The 24,195-nt window shown below is 42.2% G+C and overlaps 1 protein-coding gene across 10 annotated transcripts in view; it reads left to right on the top strand.

Annotated features, from left to right (window-relative positions):
* Positions 1-24,195, top strand: part of samd11 (sterile alpha motif domain containing 11) — a 194,513-nt gene that overhangs the window by 29,868 nt on the left and 140,450 nt on the right. The gene's annotated exons all lie outside the window — the stretch shown is intronic.

The raw sequence follows: 24,195 nt of genomic DNA, 5'->3' as shown, positions 1-24,195 counted from the left end.
ACACCTCTGGTCAGATCCCCTAATTCCCCTCTTGTTCCGCCTTAATTCTGACCTTCAACTGTGAAGCACTTTGGACATGTGCTACATTAAAGGTGCCACATAAATGCAATTAAGAGTAGTCTGCTGATATTCACTGTAAAGGCTCATACATAAATAATAGTTACTTAGGCAAATGAAGAGTTGATGTCTTTGGGGAGGCAAGAAAGGAGAGGGAATATGTATATTTTAAAAGTTCATATTTGAGTAGAATAACCTGTGAGTAATTGTGGAATGCAACCCATAATATGGTCTGAGGGAGTCTCGCTTCCTTCATCAATGGAGCTTTGTGGTCTTCTTCATGGAATAGAAATGGGTAAAACCAGAGGGGGCAGCAGTGTGGCACAGCAGTTTGGAAAGCCAATGCCAGACAGTGGCAGGGTATGGGCTCATCATGTCTGTGATTCCCTACTTGGTGAGGTCTGGATTTCACCTGCATACTTGTGGAAAGCTTCCAAGTAGAGCAAAAGCATTCCCCACAGAGAGGAAGGGAGAATCATAGACCCTATCACTCTTACACTGGCTGGGAACTGAATGGCATTTGGCAGCAGGTCTTGAGAGCCAGCCCATTGGATGATATGCTGGATGGAGGCACTGGAAAGGAGAGGAAAAAAAAACAGTAAAAAGAAATTCCACAGGTCCCCATTAAGAATCTCCCATATTCCCATTGAAAAAGACTTGCATTTATATAGCGCCTTTCGTGACCTCAGGACGTCCCAAGGTGTTTTACGACCAATGAAGTACTTTTTAAGTGTAGTCACTGTTGTAATGTAGGAAACGTGGCAGCCAATTTATGTACAGCAAGATCCCACAAGCAACTGAGGTGAGACCAGGTAATCTGTTTTTAGGTGTTGGTTGAGGGATAAATATTGGCCAGGACACTGGGAGAACTCCCCAGCTCTTTTTCGAACTCGTGCCATGGGATCTTTTATGCCCACCTGAAAGGGCAGACTGGGCTTTGGTTTATGGTTTAATGTTTCATGTGAAAGAGGGCACATTCAACACTGCCTCAGTACTGCACTGAAATGTCATCCTGATTTTGTGATCAAATCCCTGGAGTGGGACTTGAACCCACAACCTTCTGACTCAAAGGCGAGTGCTCTCACTGAGCCACGGCTGACAATCTTCCATATTCCCTATACACACTTGCTGGTTATGTTCCGGGAAGCCGTAATTGTGTAATTTTAAAAAATCAGACGCTGGCAAGCATAGGGCGTGTTGCTCAACAATAGCCATTAATGGCTAATAAAGCTAATGATTAAAGATAAATCAGCAGCATTTGGGGGGCGGAGAAAAGCTGTAGGTCAAGCAAGCGCTGCAATGATATTTTTGCAGTGCCAACGTGATAGATGTTGATGAACATCAGAAAGAAGCTTTCCTAATAACTCCAGAGAACAGTGTCCCTTTAAATAATAGGAACCTCGCTGCAGGCAGACCCGTAAATTTCAGTTATGCAACTTAGAATAATTATTATTGGGGAAGGGGGAATATAACACATTGCCCAGCAATGATAAGTGGATATATCTTCTCAAGTCTGCTGACATGTTGCCACGCGTTCAACCATGAACTTGTCGCATGATTTTAATTTTAGGGGGGAGCAGTTAAAATATATGCAAGTTGCAATGTTTAGATGGCAGCTTTCTCACGTACCCTGGTGTAGTTAGGTGCACGAGGGGGAAAAGAAAGTTTCCACTGGTTCAAAAAAGTTGCATTTTGGAATTCAAACTAAGTTGAAGCAGGGTTTTCATACGGGATGTAGACGGGGGGGGGGGGGGGGGGTCCCGTAGCTCAAGTAAACTGGTAAATTAATAGCATTTGTGTTGTACATCTGTGTGAACGGGGTTAGCAATAAGGAAGTTTGCCCTGGAAACAATGTGAGACAACAGAGTAAATACCCATTTTAGGGGGGGGGGGGAAACTACCGTGTTATAAATGTTAAATGTGATTTAAAATGAGTGTGTGGACATGACGAATGCCAGTGTGGCTTAGAAAAAAGAATTAAAAACCAATTGATCGAACATTTGATCACCTCGTCCCTCATATTAAATGCTCCTGTAATTACATTAGACCCCGATACAGCAATCTCGACTCTGCGCATAATTGAGATCAGAGGCTGTGTTTAATTTGTTGGTGATGACACCCGCCCGCTCATTTCTCTTTTCCCCTGTTGGTGCTTGATCGCATTTTCCGCAGAGGTGGATTGCGTGGGCTCGTTCATACAATCCAGCCAGTGGTTAGTGAGTGGGGGCAGTGATTAGAAACAGGATAACCCGCCCGCCCTCTCTCAAATTGTCTTTCTTCCCATTTAATCTTCTGTTCCCCTTTTTTTTCCCTCATTATCGTTCATTCCCTTATTTCCTCTCCCATTGTCTTTTCTCCTTTTTTCCCCATTTCTCTCTTTTTAAAATCTTTTTTCCTCATTTTCTCTCTTTTTTTCCCCATTTTCTCTCTTTTTAAAATCTCCCCCCCCCCTCCCCTCCTCCCCTCCCCTCCTCCCCAATTTCTTTCTTAACTTCGACCTAAGCGGCCACTCGCCCCCGATCTGACCTCCCGCGATCTCTTCAGCTTCCACCGCCTGGTTTCTGGGTCCCACCCAATCTGGCGCAGCCCGGCCGCCCACGACTTGCAGCTCCCTCCCCGGCTTGACAGCGGTTGGCGGGTGACTCATTCAGCCGGAGTCCCCCGGGGAGTTGACGCGGGGGAAGAAGCCAAAGCTTTTGATAGCGCTTTCTCAAGGAAAACACTTTGCACACTGTCTTGCACTTTCTGCAACGCGAGAGGCAAGAAATGAATGTTTTTTTTTCCAAACAATAAACCTATCGAAAATAATTAATTCTAGTTTTAATGTGATTTTGAGCTCTTTGATGTATAGTTTCTGGTTTAAAATCACGCAATTTTCAGCAAAGTTTATTTGCCACTTTATCTTTTGCAGTACGTGTTTTAGGAGCTATATAAAACTTAATTTCGTGTAAAAACCCACTTGCAAATGAAATACACCGTTTAAAGATACCCCTTTGCTTTTCACTGATATTTATGCACATTATTTGAAAGTCTATTCTACTTATAAAATATCACACTTTATAAGTGCTAGCACATGGAAGTTTTTGAAGAAAGTTTTAAGACTTCCTATGAAATTTGAAAATAGACCACACGCCCAGGGAGGGGGAAACCAGCATTTCAGACTGGGTTGCATTTCTGCATCATTTGTGTGTACAAAATAAAGCCAGTGCTCGTTCTTAGATTCAATTGTGAGGTCGTAATTTTCCCTGTGTGGAGTTTCATGTGGCGAAGTGTTGCCGGAAACCGTGTCCGACCTCCCCCATTCGTGCGTCATTGGGTTTAAGGGGGCGGCGGTCTCTTGACACTCGCAGCCGCATGGAAATTACTTGTCTCTCTCCCCTCGCCCCCCTCTCCGGTCCAGAGCTCCCTGTCACAATAAGAGCGCCTCACACCGACGCAGTGTCTGTTTTTTTTTAAACTGATGGAACATATATTTCAACATTAGCACTTTGAACTTTAAGACAACGGAGTATTTTATATATTTTTTTAACGTTGCATTTGGAAAAAAAAATCTCTTTACTCCTCCTTTTCTCCTGAAGGTAATGACTGTGGATGAGATTATGGCCCCAGAGGTGCCAGTAGCGCTCATTCATCTATCATGAGACAAGATGATGAGTGTCAGGAGAGTATTTGACCATCACAGAGCCCCACCCAGTCCTGTCTTCACTTGACATTCATTTTCCGACAGGAATCACTGGATAGCACTCAGGAACTTGAGCCACGGCTGATTCCCCTCCCCTCCCTAGCCCGGCGGTGCCAAGGCCAGTTGTTGCATGTCTGCTTTCTCGCTGGCTGAGATCAGCTAACTTGGCACAGACTAGGACTTGGACCCGGGACCTTCCGATCTTTCTGGCTCAGTTGCACAACTGGGGGAGTTTGTTAATTTTTCTTAAAGAGGCACCAGCTTGATGGAAAAAGTTTTTTTTTAATTACAAGTTTTTAATATAGTGTCATTAGTTGTGTCGCTTAACACTTATTTTCCAGTGACTATGCGTCAAAGAGTACTTCGTTGGCTGCAAAGCGCTTTTCTTTCTGCCAGACCCTTTGTTCCCTTCTAAACAAGGAAGATGGTGTCCATTCAGTAAACAAAAAAAAGTTATATTTACAGAAGTGGAGATTAAATAATCTCTTTAAGTGCCATTGAGGGTGCAGTTACACAGCCTTGTTGCTTCACCCCATTGTTTGCACTTCACCGCAAAGCAAAAGTGACGGTTTAACTTGGGAGCTGAGTCCCGATTTCCCTCCTCAGGGCAATAATACAAAATGCCGTTGAGGAGGCAATCACGCATTGGTTAGGTTTGACGCTGCATAAAGTACAACTCCGGTGAGGTGTCATAGAATCGTAGAAAGTTACGGTACAGAAGGAGGCCGTTTGGCCCATCCTGTCCGTGCCGGCTGAAAAATGAGCTATCGAGCTTAATCCCACTTTCCAGCACATAGTCCGTAGCCCTGTAGGTTACGGCATTTCAAGTGCACATCCAAGTACTTTTTAAATGAGTTGAGGGTTTCTGCCTCTACCACCCTTTCAGGCAGTGAGTTCCAGACCCCCACCACCCTCTGGGTGAAAAGAATTCTCCTTAGCTCCCATCTAATCCTTCCAACAATTACGTGAGATCTATGCCCCCTGGTCACTGACCCCTGTGTTAACGGAAATAGGTCCTCCCTATCCACTCTAACTAGTCCCGGCATAATTTTATATACCTCAATTAAATCTCCTCTCAGTCTCCTTTGTTCCAAAGAAAACAGCCCCAGCCTATCCAATCTTTTCCCATAACTAAAATTCTCCAGCCCTGGCAACATCCTGGTAAATCTCCTCTCTAGTGTAATCACATCTTTCCTGTAATGTGGTGACCAGAACTGTATGCAGTACTCAAGCTATGGCCTAACCAATGTTTTATACAGTTCTAGCATAACCTCCTTGCTCTCATATTCTATGCCTTGGCTAATAAAGGAAAGTATCCTGTATGCCTTTTTAATCACCTTAAATACCTGTCCTGCTACCTTCAGGATCTGTGGACATGCACTCCAAGGTTCCTCACTTCCTCTACACCTCTCAGTATCCTCCCATTTATTGTGTACTCCCTTGCTTTGTTTGCCCTCCCCAAAAGCATTACCTCACACTTCTCTGGATAGAATTCCATTTGCCACTTTTCTGCCCACCTGACCAATTGAAGATGGCCATTTACCCCATTGAGTCTGTCTATGTTTTTCTCGGTGAGTCTAATGTCACTCTCTTGTTAGATCCCCATACCTTTTTAATCTTTTGATTTATGGATGCTGTTTGAACAGTGGTTTGTGGTATGGAATTTCACATTCTGATCACACAAGATATTGTATCATCATTGATACTTCCTGCAGTCAACAGCTTTCCTCCTCACTATCAACCACATGGCCAATTTTTGTATCATCTGCAAACTTCTTGATCAAGCCCCCCCCCCCCCCATCCAAGTCCAAATCATTAATATTTACCACAAAAGGCAAGGGATCCAGTACTGAACCTTGCGGGACCCCACTGGAAAAAGCCTTCCAATCGCAAAAATACCCATCAACCATTACCCTTTGCTTTCTGCCACTGAGCCAATTTTGGATCCAACTAGCCACTTTCCCTTGGATCCCATGGGCTTTTACTTTTTCGACCAGTCTACCATGTGGGACCTTGTCAAAAGCCTTTCTAAAATCCGTGTACACTACATCAAACACGTTACCCTCATTGACCCTCCTTGTTACCTGCTCAAAAAATTCAATCAAGTTAGTCAGACACGACCTTCCCTTAACAAATCCATGCTTACTGTCCTTGATTAATCCATGCCTTTCTAAATGACGATTTATGCTGTCCCTCAGAATCGATTCCAATAATTTGCCCATCACTGAGGTTAGACTGACTGGACTATAACTACTCGGTCTATCTCTTTCTCCCTTTTTAAACAACGTTAGCAGTCCTCCAATCATCCGGCACCATGCCTGTAACTAGGGAGGATTGGAAAATGATGGTCAGAGCCTACGCTATTTCATCCCTTGCTTCTCTTAGCAGCCTGGGATACATTTCATCCGGGCCTGGTGATTTATCTACTTTCAAAGATGCTAAACCCCTTAATATTTCCTCTCTCACTATGTTTATCCCATCCAATATTTCACACTCCTCCTCAATTACAATCTCTGCACCGTCCCCCTCTTTTGTGAAGACAGATACAAAGTATTTATTAACAACCACACCCACATCTTCCGCCTCCACACATAGGTTACCTTTTTGGTCTCTAATAGGCCCTCCTCTTTAGTTGTCCTCTTGCTCTTTATGTATTTATAAATCATTTTTGGGTTTTCCTTAATTTTACTCGCCAGTATTTTTTCACGCCCTTTCTTTGCTTTCCTAATTTCCTTTCTAATTTCACCCTTGCACTTTCTATACTCCTCTAGGCTTTCTGCAGTATTGAGCTCTTGGTGTCTGACATAAGCTTCCCTTTTTTGCCTTACCTTACCCTGTACGTTCCTTGTCATCCAGGGGGCTCTAGATTTGGCAGTCCCACCCTTTTACTTTGTGGGAATATGTTTACTCTGAACCCCTTGAATCTCCCCTTTGAATACCTCCCACTCCTCTGACACTGATTTACCTTCAAGTAGCTGTTTCCAGTCCACTTTTGCTGAATCACTTAGCTTACTAAAATTGGCCTTTCCCCAATTTAGAACTTTACTCCTGTTCTATCTCTGTCCTTTTCCATAACTATGCTAAATCTAACTGAATTATGATCACTACCACCAAAATGCTCTCCCACAGATACTCCTTCCACCTGCCCAGCTTCATTCCCTAAAACTAAATCCAGAACTGCCCCCCCCCCCTCTTGTTGGGCTTGCTAGGTACTGGCTAAAAAAAGTTCTCCTGAATGCAATTTAAAAATTCTGCTACCTCTATACCTTTTGCACTGATTGTATCCCAGTAAATATTAGAGTAGTTGAAATCCCCTACTATTACTGCCCTATTTTTGCATTTCTCAAAAATTTGGCTGCATATTTGTCAAGCCAGCTTTACAAATTGTTCAGGGGAGGGAGATCTCTTATATCTCACAGGCACTTCTGAAAGTTAAGCAGAGTTCAAAAAAATGTTTTGAGAAAACTTGACCGCCTGTACCTTCAAACATTGAAAAGGCGCCAGCCAGGAGTGACTTAGAATGTGATCTGTAGTTTGCACCGTACTGCTTGCTGCGAATCCCACTGTGCAGCTACAGACCATTAGCACGACACAACCATGTTAGTATGAGGTACACTCCCCTAAATTTTTTTGGCCTGGGTCATGTCCCCCTTTCCAACTGCGACCGTGCTTTTGCCTGGTAGTGTAACTGCAATATTAGTTTCGTACACACACACACACACACACAGATTTGCTCGTCCGCGAATTTTCCTCCTTTAAAGCGACTGGGCTTCAAAATTCGTGGGCGGGGGAGCATAGAAGCAGAATTTCCACCCCAGGGTACCCATTATATGAGCAGCAAAATATTTCCAACTACACCCTTTTTTATATATAAAAAAAAGTTGGTATGAAACTTCACAGTGTGAGACTGACTAAAAGGTAACAAAGTATTACTGAGGTAAACTTGATGTAATCTGACACCTATCAAAAATTCGGCTGCATCAAGAATTTTTTATTTTGGAGATCCCTATTACATTTGCAGAATCCCATTCCCAATATTCCCTGTTTTCCTTAAACGTGACAATTTAGGGGGCGGGTCATTTGGCAAGCGTACACCTTTAAAATCAATTATCATCGAAGTGTTCCAACAGCCTGTTTCTTGTTCATGTGGTTTCCAAATGCTGTGGAATCAGAGGGACTGCAGATTTTCGCGGACGCTTTTACTGTGTCGGCTGCTGGAGTTTGCTGGCTGGGAGGTGGGCGCTGCGCTTTGTTTGAAGTGGCGGAGTTTGGCTTGGAGAATGATCCGTGACTCCGGGACGTGCCTTGGAACCATCTGTGGTAGGTGAATTCCGTCACAGCCTGCCATCCATCAGTGACCCGGGACACTTTTTCACAGACCACCAACTGCTCATAAAATGGGCAAGAATTTTCCCATTCCAAAAGGTCGACGTTGTTTTATTGTTTTTTTAAAAAAGTATTCCTTATCGAGTAGGTAGAAAGGTAAATTTTATAGTCTACAAACTGCTTTAAAAGTTGTGGAATCCTTTCCATTGGGTTCTTTATTGTAATTAAGTAACAAATAAATTTATCCCAAGTTTTGTGATTTAATTTTGATTTTTTTTCCCCCACTTTTTTAAAATTCTGGTTTTCTCACTTTCCCCTCTTCCCACCCACCCCCTTAATCTGATTGCAGATGCCGTGAGGTCCAAAGTCATCGAATCTTACAGCACAGAAGGAGGCTATTCGGCCCATCATACCTGTGCTGGCTCTTTGAAAGAACTATCTAATTAGTCCCACTCCCCTGCTCTTTCCCCATAGCCCTGCAAAATTTTCCTTTTCAAGTATTTATCCAATTCTCTTTTGAAAGTTATGATTGAATCTGCTTCCACTGCCCTTTCAGGCAGTGCATTCCAGATCATAACAACTGGCTGCATTAAAAAAAAATTCTCCTCATCTCCCCTCTGTGTACTCCAAATCCAAAGAAATGTCTGAGGACATTTGAGATCAATTTGCAAATACTGACCAGGACATAAGAACATAAGAAATAGGAGCAAGAGTAGGCCATCCGGCCCCTCGAGCCTGCTCCGCCATTCAACAAGATCACGGCTGATCTTCTACCTCAGTGCCATTTTCCTGCACTATCCCAATATCCCTTGATGCCTTTAATATCTAGAAATCTATCGATCTCTGTTTTGAATGTACTCAATGACCGACCCTCCACAGCCCTTTGGGGTAGAGAATTCCAAAGATTCACAACCCTCTGAGTGAAGAAATTTCTCCTCCTCTCAATCCTAAATGGCCTACCCCTTATTCTGAGACTGTGACCCCTGGTTCTAGACTCCCCAGCCAGGGGAACATCCTCCTTGCATCTACCCTGTAAGCCCTGTATTAGGCTAAACCAGTATTAAGGGATTAAAAAAGAACTTCACCTGACAGCTCAGTGGATGAGTGCACTTCCCAGTGTGGTCCTGGGCCATAGATCCAGGAGTGTGCCTGCCCCCACCCCCCCCCACCCCCCCCCCCCGAACCAATCCCCAATCTTTGCTGTAAATTAGCCTCAGTACCCATGGGCTAGGGAAGGGAAACATCAGCCAGGGTTCTCAACTACGACATTCATATAATGCCTTTAACGTAGTAAAATGTTCCGAGGCGCTTCACAGGGAGTGTTATCAAACAGCATAAGACATTAGGACAGGCTTGGTCAAAGAGGTAGGTTTTAAGGAGTGTCTTAAAGGAAGAGAGAGAGATGGAGAGGTTTAGGGAGGGAATTCTAGAGCTAAGAGCCTAGGCAGCTGCTGTCCAATGCACGTGGGATGGGGTTAGGACAGGTTTGGCTTGGCTTGTGATGCCTATCCACTGCCCGCTGACACTCACTTATGATATCTGCTTGGATGAGGCCGGTTACCGAAGGGTTGCTAATGCTTCTGGAACTGTAAACTCATATGAATCAATGCCTTTGGGAGAAAACTGTGGGGTGGGGGGGAGGGAGGGTGAGCAATGATGTGTGTGTACAGACACATAAATTGCTCCTCTGTGCATGAGTGCTGCTGTTTTCTTAATCTTGCCTAAGTCTCCCCACTACCATGGTTGATGGTGGTTGGGCAGCAGTGTCTCCTGTGACGGAACCCTGAACAATGAAGGTAGGTGGCAATTTCCTGAAAATGTTTTGTTATTTTCTGTGGTGGAAAATGGACAGTTGCTATTGATCCAGTAGGGGTTGATGTGATATGGCCATCACTGGTTGCCTAGTGGCAGTGAGGCCGTTTATTTATCCTGATGGTCCTGTGATAGTGGGGTTTGATCCTGTTAGTGGTAGGATAGGAATGTGTTTTCCTGAGGGATCCCTGCTAATTAAGTGGCAGAGAATACATCTTTTCCCCCGATGGTATTGGAGCTATCGTTGAACACGTATGTATTCCCCAGTGGCACCATGGAGAGACGTGGCATATTCCCTAGGGAGCTCTTTGTCCTCCTTGTTTCTCTCCTTACCCATTCTCTCCTGTCAGTGACAGCATGTGTGAGCTGAAATAGTTGACCTCAACTGATGTCCCATACATATAGGACTTGTAGCAGAGGTCAATTGCACTGCTTGCACTGTCACTCCAACTAAGATCAATGAAATCAGCAGAGAGCAATGGATTGAGATTAAAGTCTTCTTCGTCCGAATAGCTTGCTTTCTGAATTGATTTGAGCTACATTTTGAAGTTCCTTTTTGAGCCAACCTTTCTTGTCCCCACCTCAGATTCTCCTCCGAAGGATTTGATTAAATCACACTCAGAAGATGTAAAGATGTGTGCCCACCCTGTTCACATCCCTTCCCACGCACAAGAGGCCTCAGCGGGTCAATCCTGTAAAGTCTGCTGGGTGTGTAGTAAAACTGGTGAAATATTTATAACCGCATCCCCCTTGCAAAGCTGCAAATTGATGCTGGGTGGAATGCAGGCCAAATCTCCTCCCACTCTAATGCTTATAGGGGCTCCCTGTGGTTCAGCTCTTTTCCCATGACTTCTGGAGTTTCTCAGCTAAGTTTTCCTTGGACCCAATTAGCAAGTTACATATCCGAGGAATTGCTTATTTATTTCCATCCACCTTTGGCAAGATCTGTTGTAATATTGAAATGCAGTGTTCTGGCAAGGATAAAAATCCTGCCTCACTTGAAGGTAGATTGCAAACTGCTTATTATCAAATTGATGCTCCTGTACAATCTGCTGGAAAACTTTACTTAAGGACAATGGGCATGTGTGGCTAACTCCCATCACATCCTAAGATTCTTGTGTGTGTATAGTCCAGTTTGGAATCTAGGTGGAATCAGACAGAGGTAGATGAGACTGTAATAGGGGCAAGTTGAGGTCATATTATAAGGATGAGTAAGACCTAATTTCAGAGGCTATTCTACCCTTAAAATACAAGATGGATGCTTTATAGGAAATGGCAGTCAACCAGCTTGGTACTGGACAAGCAACCTAGAAGTTGAGTTCAGATTCCACCGTGGCAAGTTGTGAAATTGAATTTGGTAAATCTGGTAATTTGTGGGTTAGCACCAGAAAACATGATGTGAAAGCTGCCGTATTTTCGTAAAAACCCAACTGGTTCATTAATGTCCTTCAGGGAAGGAAACCCGCCAGCCCTATCTGGTCTGGCCTACGCTATGTGGTTGACTTTTAATACCCTTTGAAGTGGCCCAGCAAACGACTCAGTTTTAAGAACAATCGCTGGAAGGAGGACCAGCACCACCTTCTCAGGGCAACTAGGGGTGGGCAATACTGCAGACTTGCCAGCTTCGCCCACATCCTGAGAACAAATAAAACCCCTAGTTGTTATACTGTTAGAAGATATAACTGGGCATCACCAATAATACAGTTTTACTTAGGGTTATCTATTTACCCCGCGTGACATTTTGCCAGCTCAATTAAATCTAATTGTCGGAAGAGTACTGGGAATAGATACTGGTAATATCACAAAGAGGTAGTTTAGTCTTGGGAGAATATTTATCTTGATGCCATTAGAGCTGCCACGTCACAAAACGGGCAAACAGGACCAATGATCCTTTTCACGTTACTCTAAGAAGTACATTGATTTCCACTGCTTGCCTTTTTCCAGTTAATAGTTTTAAGTACATTTTTAAAAATGAGTGCTCTCCTATATCATTACTCATGGTGAGTTGGAGGATATGCTGTTTTGCAATGTGGGCTCCCCAAGCCCTGACAGCAATTTGCTGAAAAAACTTTAATTAAGGACTTTGGGAGGGTACAGCTAACTCCCATCACATCCTAAGATTCTTGTGTTTATACAGTCCAGTTTGGAATCGAGGTGAGTGAGAGTGTGGTAGAGGCAAGTTGAGGACATATTTTAAGGATGAATAAAACCTAAGTTCAGATGCTTTTCTCCCTTAAAATATGATAATGGATACTTGATAGGAAATGGCAGTCAACTAGCTTGGTACTGGACAAGCAACCTAGAGGTTTTGCTTGAAAAGCCAGAAATGTCACCTGCAACATGCCCTCTTTCCCTTTATTTCCCCTCTGCATTGTTCAACAGGTTCTGTCTCTCTTTTCCTCCACTTGCCTCAGCAGGGACAATCTACCATCCACTTCTGCAATAGAGTCTTCTCATGCATTTAGTTCACTCCCTCTTTCTTTTCTCGCCCCAGCTCGCTCTCTCTCTCTCTTTGTCCAAATCTGCTTCTCGCTCTTCCTTTCTCTCCCACAACAAGAATAACAACTTGCACTCACATAGTGCCTTGAATGTAGTAAAATGTCCCAAGGGATAAGGGCAGCAAAATTTCTTTCTCTCCCTCTCGCTCCAAACTTACTTTGTGCATTCACAGGACCAACCACACCATTCTGGTCTTGAAGTGGCTATTTGGAATTGCACTCTATTACGTTGGAGAAGGAATCTTCTGCACACCCATTTTGTTTGACCTATATTGAGACCATTACATCAGGTATCTGAATGTGAGAAGTCAACTGGGCAGGTGGGGTTAATGAATATGGGCGGGAGAGGAGAAGACACCAAGTTCTGGATGTTCAGAGGCCTGGTGGGGTAGGACATGTTGATTGTGGGGGAGGGAGGGAAGATGTTGGAACTAAGTTTATGGCTAAGTTTGTAATTTATTTGTGTCTTTTTATATCCATGTGTTCTGCGATACAAGTTTATTTTTAGGAGTTTAATAGTGGACTCGATGAGGGACTGTCATGACAGCTTTAAAAGAAATCATTCCGGGGATATGGGCATCGTTAGCGAGGCCAGCATTTATTGCCCATCCCTAGTTGCCTTGAGAAGGTGGGCCTTCCACTTGAACCGCTGCAGTCCATGAGGTGAAGGTACTCCCACAGTGCTGTTAGAGAGGCGAGTTCCAGGATTTTGACTCAGTGATGATGAAGGAACGGCGATATATGTTTTGCTGGAATGTGATTGGGAAGAAAACTGAAATGAGGAGAAAGGTTTTGTATAATATGATTGATGAGTAGGAAAAGTTGAAAATAACCAATTAGAAAGGAGAAAAACATAGATGAGAAAGAAGAAAATTGCCAGACAGGCACGATGGTCACAGTGTAGATGACAGACTCAATGTACATGTCAGATACAAGAAATTTTATTATAAATATTCCGAGAAACCTTAAATAAGTGAACGAACAAGCCATGCCTGAACAGTGACATTGCCATCAAACGTTGATGGGTCTGATCTGACCTGAAATGAGCCAGTTCAGTTATTTACAGCTAGATGTGATCCGATAAAATGGGCGAGACTTAAATTTGCCCTTTGCTTGCTGGGGATTTCAGTACACCAGCAGTTTATGGCAATTTTCAGAAAAATCCCCAGGATTATATCTAGATTACTTTCATGTTAATTAAAGGAATATTCCATCACAAGTGAGCTCCCAGGTACTGAAATCAGAGGTACTTGAAAGCACAACTCAGTCTGCTAAAAAATTATATATTTTTAATGAGATAACTGCTGATTTTTTTCCTCGTCTCTTCTCTCTCCTCCTCTCTCTTGCTGGGGTATAGTTCTCTTGGCACCGGCAGCCTTCTGGTACCTTGCCCGACTGGGCATTTTTCACGTGAGGCAGTGAATGACAGCAGGGTATGTGAATGTGGAGAACATCACTGCCGAGCCCAATCCTAATTCTCAGCAATACGTGCACTTTTCAGTAGGATAGCAATCAGGAGTGGGATTCCCGGCTGATTTTTGTTTTGCCCTTCTTGGCCAGGAGCATGAAGGAAAATTGTCATGCCTCAGCTGCTGCCTCTTCTGAGAACAGGTATCTCAGCTGGAACTCGGGATCAAACCTACAATTTTCTGACTTGTACGGCTTATATACCCAGTTGTGCATTTGTCCACTAAACTTTCAAGGATTTGGGAAGTAGGCACTTTATAGGATGTATACTAATATAACATGCCATGCTGATATAGAATACAGTTGGAAGCTTCACGTCACTGTAGTATAATTCAATCTTTCATGTTCAAATGCGCCAATTGGCGTGGGAGTTGGTGCCCCATGTATAATGTTAAGGATTGGTAAGTTGAGTGTTTGCAGTTGAAATGTGCCACATGGCGGGCGAGTTTCTGATCTCAGCCTCAGCCTCAGGGTCAGGAAGGCAGGAGAATCACCCCTAATTGCTCTCGCACACCCCCTAGTGGCAGTTGAAAAGAGGCAAAGGTTAAGAGCCAGACCGAGGCCTAGCTGCTATCTTGGCCATGGAATGCTCCGATTGTCAACTTGTTCTCGCAACCTGCAGCGTATAAGTGATCTCGGGTTGAATTTTGAAGTCGGTCAATCAATAATTAGATGATTATGAAACTGAAGACGTTTAGCTGAGGAAAGTATATTTTAAGGGTACATACAACAGGAATACTTAATTAAAAATGTCTTAACTAGCGAGTTCCTTTGTTATAGAGCACTTCTGTTGTAATAACTATGTAAGCTGCCCATTTTGCGATTGTTTTTGAAATCACATTTGCATTCTTTTTAAACTGACAATTATACCTATTGCACTAATTATTGGACATGCCAAAAGTATCCCATAATTTATTTTGCTATAAACAGTAATAGAACTCTGTAAGTGCCCCTAGAAAGGAACAGTGCAGTTTTAAAACGCTGATAACAAAGAAATGTAAACACAGATGGTGTTATCCCAACTATAAATTAAAGCAGTTTCCTCCTTACTTTACAAAGTGTCTCATTCATATTATCTTGTATTGTTGATAGCCATAAGTAAGTACATTAAAGGGCAGACACTTGTATCCTGCAATTTTCTATAAAGCTCAATTTTATTGCACCACCTCAGGATCGTGTGTAAGGTAGTATTTATGCCTTTTAATGCATTTTGTTTTAAATCAGTAAAGTGTGCTTAGTATAGACATATAATATAATTTTACCTTTTGTGAAAGCATTTGATCATTACAAATTATGTATTAGGCATGTAATTTGATATGCCTCAGCCTTTTTACGTTGTCTAATATTTTACATTTTTGAATGCTGAATTTGTTTTGGTACTTTTTAGAACCCAATATACATTGCACGTCCTGAGCAATAATAAGAGTCTGGAGGGCACAGAAAGAAGCAACTACGTTTGTTATAAATGCAGCTATTAAGTTTTTCTTGTGGAAAAGTGAAAATTGCATATTTAAATGAAAACAGTTGCTGATTGTTTCACATCATTGTCCCTTTTTGAATAACTTCTTATTTGCTGTATCATTTGGATGAACTAGCAGTGCGTGCTGCATCCTTGAAAAATACAAATATGTGTCTAGAATCGAAGGTTTCCTTCATGTGGAACAAAACTGGCGTTCTGAAGCTTTCAGTACTGGCAGTACACAGACAATCCTGTTTTTTTTCCTCCCTCCCCAGTACATCCCAATACGATAGATACTTCTGTACTTTGTCAGCCTTGGGAGATTTAGAACGTGCAATCTGTGAAAATACGGAGAGAGCTTGAGACATCCTAGGAGAATTGATTTTCCAGACTGACATTTAATTTACACGTGCGCAAGGCTTGCACCTGTTTGACTAGTGGCCTGAATTTCTGTGCTGTCATTCCTCCGATTTTGGCTCCTAATTGATCAGAGCTCATGGCAGTGGTTCTTTCTTGGCTGCTTGTATAGGAAGAGGCCTCTGCATCACTGGGATCAATTAAACAGTCTCCAGAAAGCATTTGTACTAAATCCCCAGTAACGTAGCTGGCCAGCAGTATGCAGGGAGCATGACCTTGCAGAGTTTAGCCTGATTGGAAAATTTGCTTCCCTTGTTTACACAATTCTCTCAGATGAGGCAGATTGTGGTTGAAATGTAGACATTTACACTACATTGGAGAGCCAGAAAGTGCCAATATTCTTTTTGATGACCATTTATTTTTCATGGCTAATTGTTTTTGGTAGATTACTTTTATCGTCAATTGTTCCCCTCTTTTAGATTTCCTTGAGTTACCCTGATTAAGCAGGCAAACAGACAACTTGCTCCCAGAACTCTAATACAACTCTGTAGCTAGCTGCTACAAGGTGTGTGACAGTGTCTTGCCTGACTCACCCACCTCCCTTGTAGGTGGGTGAGTCACCCATTCTGTCCTCTGCATCTGCACCTCTCTGTGATAGCAAGGCTGAGATCATGAGCCCACTGTATCCTATTGTTCCATGGCAATCAGCAGAGCCACTGGTTTTTAATCAGGTCACATAAGCAAACATTTTTAGGTCAACTTGACTGTGGAAACTAAATCCAGCTACCTAATCACGTGGTTTTAATGTGAAATATCAAATTAATAGGCAGTGAGGTTTTAGTCACTATGTTGTAACATTTAGTTGATTTTGAAATGTCTAACAACTCGAATATACACATCCTTGAAGGATATTTAGAAAAGCCCATATTGTTACTTGTAAGTGACTAAGTGAAGAATAAATAGAGTAGTCGATGCCTATTCCAAGGTAGTAATTTCAACAAGAAATTCTCCTCCACAGTAAGATCGCGAGTCAAAGGATTTGTGCCAACTGAACCTCAAGATAAGGTTGCAGCCATAAAATCATTCCCATATATATTTAAAAAAATACACAGTGCAACATTTGTGGAGGAAAATTTTATCCTGTTTTTCAATTTTTTTTCTGGCATCAGGTGTCATAGTGAATATCAAATGGGATGCACCATGTGGGGACATGTGACAAGACCCATACTAAAAGATTAAGGATTGGAACTTGATTGTCTTGAGCTTGTCAAGTGATACTTCACTGTTGATTACCTGGAAATAATGCTGTGATTAGATAATCATATACCATTTAATACATTTCAGGGTGCTACTTAAACCTAATGGTTGGGAGAAGTTTGTCATTCCACAATGGAAGAAAGTACTTACAGAATTATTAGATACACTGCACAGTTTTCAAGAAATTCTTTAACTCTTGCTTTAAGTTAGAACTCCTTACCCGTAAACGGAGTTTCTCTTCAAGGGAACAGATTTCCCAAATATTTGACGATTATGTAACAATAACTAACTCGTGTAAAAGGATAAGAGAGCACAGTATTGCAAATTAGAAAACATGTCTGGTCTGGGAATTGGAGTGTGGAGATATTTTACTTTCACTCTCTCTAAACTAGTGATGTCTGTATTATAATCATTCAGCTGGCACTACTTCCACCATCAGCATTGCTTTTCTAGTACTGGCACTCCTTTTTTCCCCCAGTACTGGCACTATTTTTTTTCCCCCAGTACTGGCACTATTTTTTTTCCAATACACAATTCTCTGCTGTCAAATGCCCTAGAAACTGTAATGGAAGGGACCTTCTCGGCTTCAAGTGAAACTTGATTCAACAATGTGGTTGAGATAGAATGAAGTTTTAATTCTGTGGCTCGAGTATAAATTGATTTCTGCGCTGCAGGACTTATTTCTGCGCTGCAGGACTTATTTCTGCATGGCAGGTAATGCTAACATACAACACGCACCATATGTTTTTTGTATTTGTAACTTGTCATGAAGTTAAAATATTCTTCAGCTGTATGTAGGACTGAGAAAACCTGTGACTTTAACACTTTACAAAATGAAGGGACTTAGATGCCATTGAATTGCCTCTGGAGGGAGGAAAGACAGTTCAAATGATGTAATGGTGTGCAGACACCATTTTCTCAATTAAAAACACAGTTCAGTTAAATTATATCTAAACTTTAAATGTGGTAAACAAAACAAGCCAAGAGTAGTAGTGAAATATGGTAAAATCTGTATTTCTGAGACTGGCCATAACTCAATTGAAAAGTTTATCGCCATTGGATGACTTCAATGTTTTACTTCAGTAAAAGACTCTACATGGCATAGCATAGTGATAAGATAGTTTGGTTGCTTACTGGTATCATTTTATTTCAGATATGGCAGTGATTGTGTTTAAGACATTGCTATTTTTAATTGATTGATTTAATGACTGTCTTTGGAAGCAGAACTATGCTGTGCGCAAGGCTCACTAGTGAAATCTAAACTCTCGGTGCCATCTCGCATGAAACAACATTTCTAGTCTCTCGTCACGTTGAATCTAGTCCTCTTGGATTGAAATCTGCTGATTTAGAGGCAATTTTCGTGCTGCAGACCCATGCCCCTCTTTGGGCTACGCTGACGCTGCATTAAACTCGCAACCCCGATAGCATAGTCATAGACGATTGTCATCATCAGTCTCTTGGCTATGGAACGGGCCACAGGGGATTCAGCCTCATAGATTCAGAATGAAAGACCTACCTGCCTTTAACATGTTCCAATTCCTTGGTGTAGTAGGTACTTGGTGATGATATGTTGCACCAGTGCCAAGAACTGGTGATGGAAGGATCATAATAAACCAAAAGTTCTTTGCATTCTTCACCAGTAGCATCATGAGTATTTTAATAGTTATAGAGTTGTCATTCAAAGTTGGTTTGAATAATCTGGCTAAAAATTTAGGCATACCAAGTGGAGCTCTGATTGCCCAGCCTATTACCCATGTTTGTGACTATCAGTAAGTCAGATCGGATCATTTGTCTACACTGGACTGCAAGCAACTTTGGGTCGGCTGGAGCCATGAGTCAGGTCCGTCAGGTCTCTTGATCATTTGCCAATTTTAGTTATCCACTCCATTATGGCAGATAATGGAGGTTCTACTGTATTCAACATGAAAGGCTGATATAACTATTGATTTCCTTCAATTTTCCTGTCATAATATATGTCCGTTCAATTTTTTGGATAGAATTGGCTTAATATTATGGAAATAAAACAGTGAATGAAAGATTGTAAGGTTTAATTTCAGTCACAATAAAAACTGTAGCTGAGATGTCTTTTGAGGTAAGATGGAAGGATATGCATTTCCCGAATAATATGTTGTTGTGTTTTGTTTTTGCAGTTGAAGCTCCTTTTGTGAGCTGTTGAGTTTTTGGATGTAAGGAAGTTTGCCATGAGATTTGAGGCACATGTGCTCCAGCAGTTGGCTACCATTCTATCAGGCAATCTAATACCCACTAGATATATATTCAACTGGCAAGCGTTGTATTGCTGGTGAAGAACTGGGTCGTGTTCCTATAACCGTTGGACCTGTTTTGTAAATGCAGTACTTTGCATGATCATTCTTGCATGATGTGGCCACTTCCTGCGCTCAAAAGCGCAGTTCATTCAGCCATCAAAGGAACTCTAAATGAATAGTGCTTCAGGATGAGTAACAGGTAAGTAATGTACTCAATGTGTGGTTGTCTAATTTACCTGTCAGCTAACGTCAACGGACATGTTATAGTGAGAACTGACTGTCAGGTTGAGGTTGAAAAGCACAAGCCTATTAGTTGGAATTATTTTCATAGAAATGACACCTTTTTTTCCCCCATGACCAAACGTTCCTAATGCTTCACATGTACAATTCTGGGGTTTATTTGAAGTAATAGTATAGCTGTTGCCAATCCCTCCCACTCCCACAAATTTGCCAAGATAAACTATTTGCTTAAGAGCTGTTTAAGCTCTGCCTCTGCTCAGAGAGGTGCACGGAGAATGCTGTCTGCCCTAACCTTTACTCTGCTATTTTCTGTCTTGCTTTGATACCAGCATATCGCTTGCTGGGTGGTCGTTTTAAGTGACATCAAAGGTGCTTTCGGAGACGTCTGTGGTCCTGGATTGTCTGACCCTTCTATCTGATAAAGGTCACACGTAGACTCGAGGCCTTGAAGGGGGAGGGACAGACGAGGGAACCTGGGTAATGCAAAAAGTGAGCTTAGATTTACAAGCTTCAGCCTGGCTTACTAGAGGGACCTTGCACCGACCGGTAGCAGTTGTCTGAGCATTGGCTGTACCATGCAGTTAGTTACATGGGCAAAGCAATTCGCTTGTCACAACACTTGTTAGGAATTCATGGTGAAATATTTCCTGTTGTAAAAATATATTTATTTAACAGGAATTTACTTTTAGTACAGTATTTGGTGTAAATTCCTATTAAATAGATACCTTTAAACAGAAAATTCACAAGAATTTGCTATTCAGTTAACAGGAATAACGTACGCAGAAAATGCAATTAAATTCTAATCATGTAGGGGTAAAAATCTGAGGTGCAGCTCCTTGGTGCGTGAGGGAGCGCATATCGTAACATTGTGCACTCCCAACCTGTGATTTTGTTTTCTGTCCATAACAATGGATGGAGAATCGTGGGCTGTACAGTTTTGCAATATGTGCACCTAGTGCGCAGTCAATATTTGTTTAATTGTAGCCTTGGAGGGAATGTTTTGCACAGCCTATGCATTGTATTGTGGCTGCAACAGTCTTTGTTTGTTGCCTGCTAAACATCGTTGACCAAAAGGGTAATTTCATCAATCTGTGCTCCTGGCATGGAGCTTTGCCCGCTGGGACTTTCGTATCAGGAATTTGGGTACGTACTATGAATGGGCGGAAATTCGCGGGCATTGCCCACCCAGATTTCTCATCTGTGCTCCCGGTGGGCGAAGCTCAGCATCGGGACGACAAATTAGTAACTCACCTACGTCAATTAGTGAGCAATCATGAAATCTGTTTCCTAATTTCTGATGGCATTTGAGTAAATCATGGTTAGTGTTTCAATACAAATGTGAAGACATGTATAGTGTCCTTTGCCTATAAATTACTGTTGGCAGTATTAGCAGGCAAACACGAACCGTGCATGTCTGAGACTTCTCTGTTGTTTGAATACAAATGTTAACTCATTTTAAATTAATTAGTGCCTTCACTGAAATAGCAGATAATGTCAAATGAATGTGCTAAGCATTTAACCAGTTATATTGGACAATAGTAGCTTCCAGGCATAGAACCATCGGGGGTAATTTTAACCTAACCCGCCTGGCGGGAAACCGATAGGATTGAGTTGGCCATTTTACACCCTGCCCGATTTTACTCTGCATTGATTTCAATAGAAAATAAAATCGGCTGAGTGTAAAGCAGGCTGACCCGATCTGGTCAGTTTTCTGCCGGGTGAGTTAGGTTAAAATTATCCCCATTGCATTTTACAGCACAGAAGGAGGGCATTCAGCCCATTGCATCTGTTGCCAAATCTCTGAAAGAACTGTCCATTCAGTCCCATGCCCTTGCCCTTTCCCTATACCATTTTAAAAAAAAATACTGTTTGATATTTATGCACTTCCCTTTTCAAGGCTCTTCTAGATTCTGCTTCCACCACAGTTTCTGGTAGGGGCATTGCATGACTTAACAACCTTCTGCATAAAAAACTAGGGAGACCAAAACCAGGGGCCATAAATATAAGAGTCACTGATAAATTCAATAGGGAATTCAGGAGAAACTTCTTTACCCAAAGAGTGGTTAGAATGTGGAACTCGCTACCACAAGGAGCAGTTGAGGCAAATAGCATTGATGCATTTAAGGGGAAGCTAGATAAGCACATGAGGGAGAAAGGAATTGAAGGATATGCTGATAGGGTTAGATGACGTAGGGAGGGAGGAGGCTCGTGTGGAGCGGATCGGACCCCGTTTTACACCCGCCAGATTAACATTTCCATTGAAGCCAATTCGCCTCCGCCCGTTTTTTGCCCGCTGGTAAAAGTGAAAATTCACTTCAGACAGTTTGAAAGATGTCATAGTTAGTTGCAACAAGTAACGTTTATGGCTGTACGGTTGTTGACGTATTTCATTGATGTACCAACACGTTGTACTTTTAGAGAGTGTTCTCCACCCAGGATTCCATAATCACAGCTGTGCCAAAAGGGCAGGCACAGAGTGGGAGTGAGGCGCTTTTCCAAAAGGCGGGGAAATCAGCAGACAAGTTGTCTACGGCCATCTTTGTAATTATACGTGGAGTAGCACTGGGGGGGGCTGAGGGGGGGTGGTGTTTGCCTACCTGAGATCTCAGCTGGGAAATAGTTTGTGGCATGAGTGAGAGCAAATCGGAAGAACAGCAGAAATTCAGTTAGTAATGATGATGACACTGAGGAAAGGCCTGTTCACTTTTGGATTAGAAAAGCCTGTTCACTTTTGGATTAGAAAAGCCTGTTTAATATTAGAACAAGCTGAATGGGTAGCTCCCTATAATAACATTCATGCCTCTTATTACATCTTTTTGCCAGTCTACCTTCTCCCACAGTTGTGGTTATATCCTGGTACACACAAACATGCTTTGTTTGGATGAGGTTTTTTGGCCCTTTGATCTGTTTCCTTATTGCTGCTGTTCTTGTTGGGAATTTTTTTTCTTTGCTCAAACATCAGAAGAGGTTTCTTTGTTGTAGAGCCAGAAGTCTGAAGGGGAAGGTCAGTCCGACACCACCAGGAGAAAACCCACTGCATTCTGCTTCAAGACTGAGAAATATCTACTAGGTCACCATTACAAGTAGCAGCTTCGTAGTTTGTACGATTTTGTAGGCAAGTTTTTGGGCTGTGTTTGTATGCGGTGTGTCGCACCTAGAACTCCAGCACAATTACCCCTCCTTCATAAACTTGAGCGCATCCAAAACTCTGCTGCTCGTATCTTAACTCGCACCAAGTCCCGTTCACCCATCACCCCTGTGCTCGCTGACCCACATTGGCTTCTGGTAAGGCAAGGCTTCGATTTTTAAAAATTCTCATCCTTGTTTTCAAATCCTTCCATGGCCTTGCCCCTCCCTATCTCTGTAACCTCCTCCAACCCTACAACCCTCCGAGATCTCTGCACTCCTCCAATTCTGACCACTTGCACATCCCCGATTTTAATTGCTCCACCATTGGCGGCCGTGCCTTCAGCTGCCTGGGCCCTAAGCTCTGGAATTCCCTCCCTATATCTCTCCACCTCGCTACCTCTCACATGCTCCTTAAAACCCACCTATTTGACCAAGGTCACCTGCCTTAATATCTCCTTATGTGGCTCGGTATCAAGTTCTGTTTGATAACGCTCCTGTGAAGCGCCTTGGGGCGTTTTACTACGTTAAAGGCGCTATATAAATGCAAGAAGTTGTTGTTGTAATACACCAACTCTAACATGTTTAGCAGGCAGACATACGAAAAACAGCAAATGTGGAAGTAATTTTTAAATGTAACATTGAAAGTAGCCATTTAACAGGAAGGGAAAGTTTAGAACTCTGAAGAAGGACACTATTTCATTTGATCTGTTCTGAAAGAAATAATGTGGGTTTGAGTTGTGCACCTTTAATTGTGCTCGATAACGAGCCCAGCAACATCACTGGCCTATGCAGAGTGCCAGACAACTTCCAGGTAACAGTGTCTCTTTACATTGCAGTATTCATGCAGCATGTAGCTAAACAATCTAACCATTCAGACTATCAATTTAAACTGATTTGTGTCATCATTAACAGGGGCTCTATTGATTTTTTTAGTGTCGTTCATGGTGAAAAAGGACTCTGAGCTGAGATCTTACAATCCTTTATTTCCAAATAATGAAGGTGTAAGGTGGTGTAATTTGGCAGATGCTAGGGCCGAATTGTCAGGTAGATAAGGATTGTCATTGATAAGGGATTCTATGTCGGGTACCAGCTGAGACATCCTTGTTGATGGTGAAAAATATTAAGTGGGCATAAAAGGCCAACTTAAATAGGTTAGAAATGCCTGAGCTCTCTTTTTATCGGGAGCTTGAGGCCACATGCCTGAATTGAAAGTTCAATGTAGAATTAAAGGGAAGTTCCATCCAGCAGTCGAGGAAGGAAGGCGTGGACTGAGGGGTGTCTGGCAGAAGTGATTTTTTTAAGAGGAAATAACAGAATGCACAGAATAATAAGAAAAGTTTTCTGCTGATAACTCTGTTCTATGTATAATTTGATTGACAACTTACTCAGACAACAAAGTCTCTGTTCCATGTTAACATCTAGAACATTTTTTTTAAGAGATTAGCGAAAAACTACAAGGATGAATAGCTATAAAGATTTAGTTTGCAAGTAGTAGGGTCAAATCCTATGTGTTTAATTTGTGGATATCAGATAATTTCAATACATTGTCCATTTTGGGGGCTGTCAAATGTAAGGAATCTTACAACACCAGGTTATAGTCCAACTGTTTTATTTGAAAATCACAAGCTTTCGGAGGCTTTCTCC

This window comes from Heptranchias perlo, chromosome 32, assembly GCF_035084215.1.
Source record: "Heptranchias perlo isolate sHepPer1 chromosome 32, sHepPer1.hap1, whole genome shotgun sequence".
NCBI classification, from domain to species: domain Eukaryota; kingdom Metazoa; phylum Chordata; class Chondrichthyes; order Hexanchiformes; family Hexanchidae; genus Heptranchias; species Heptranchias perlo.
Note: the sequence above shows the minus strand (reverse complement) of the source record. Positions and strands in the feature narration are given on the sequence as shown.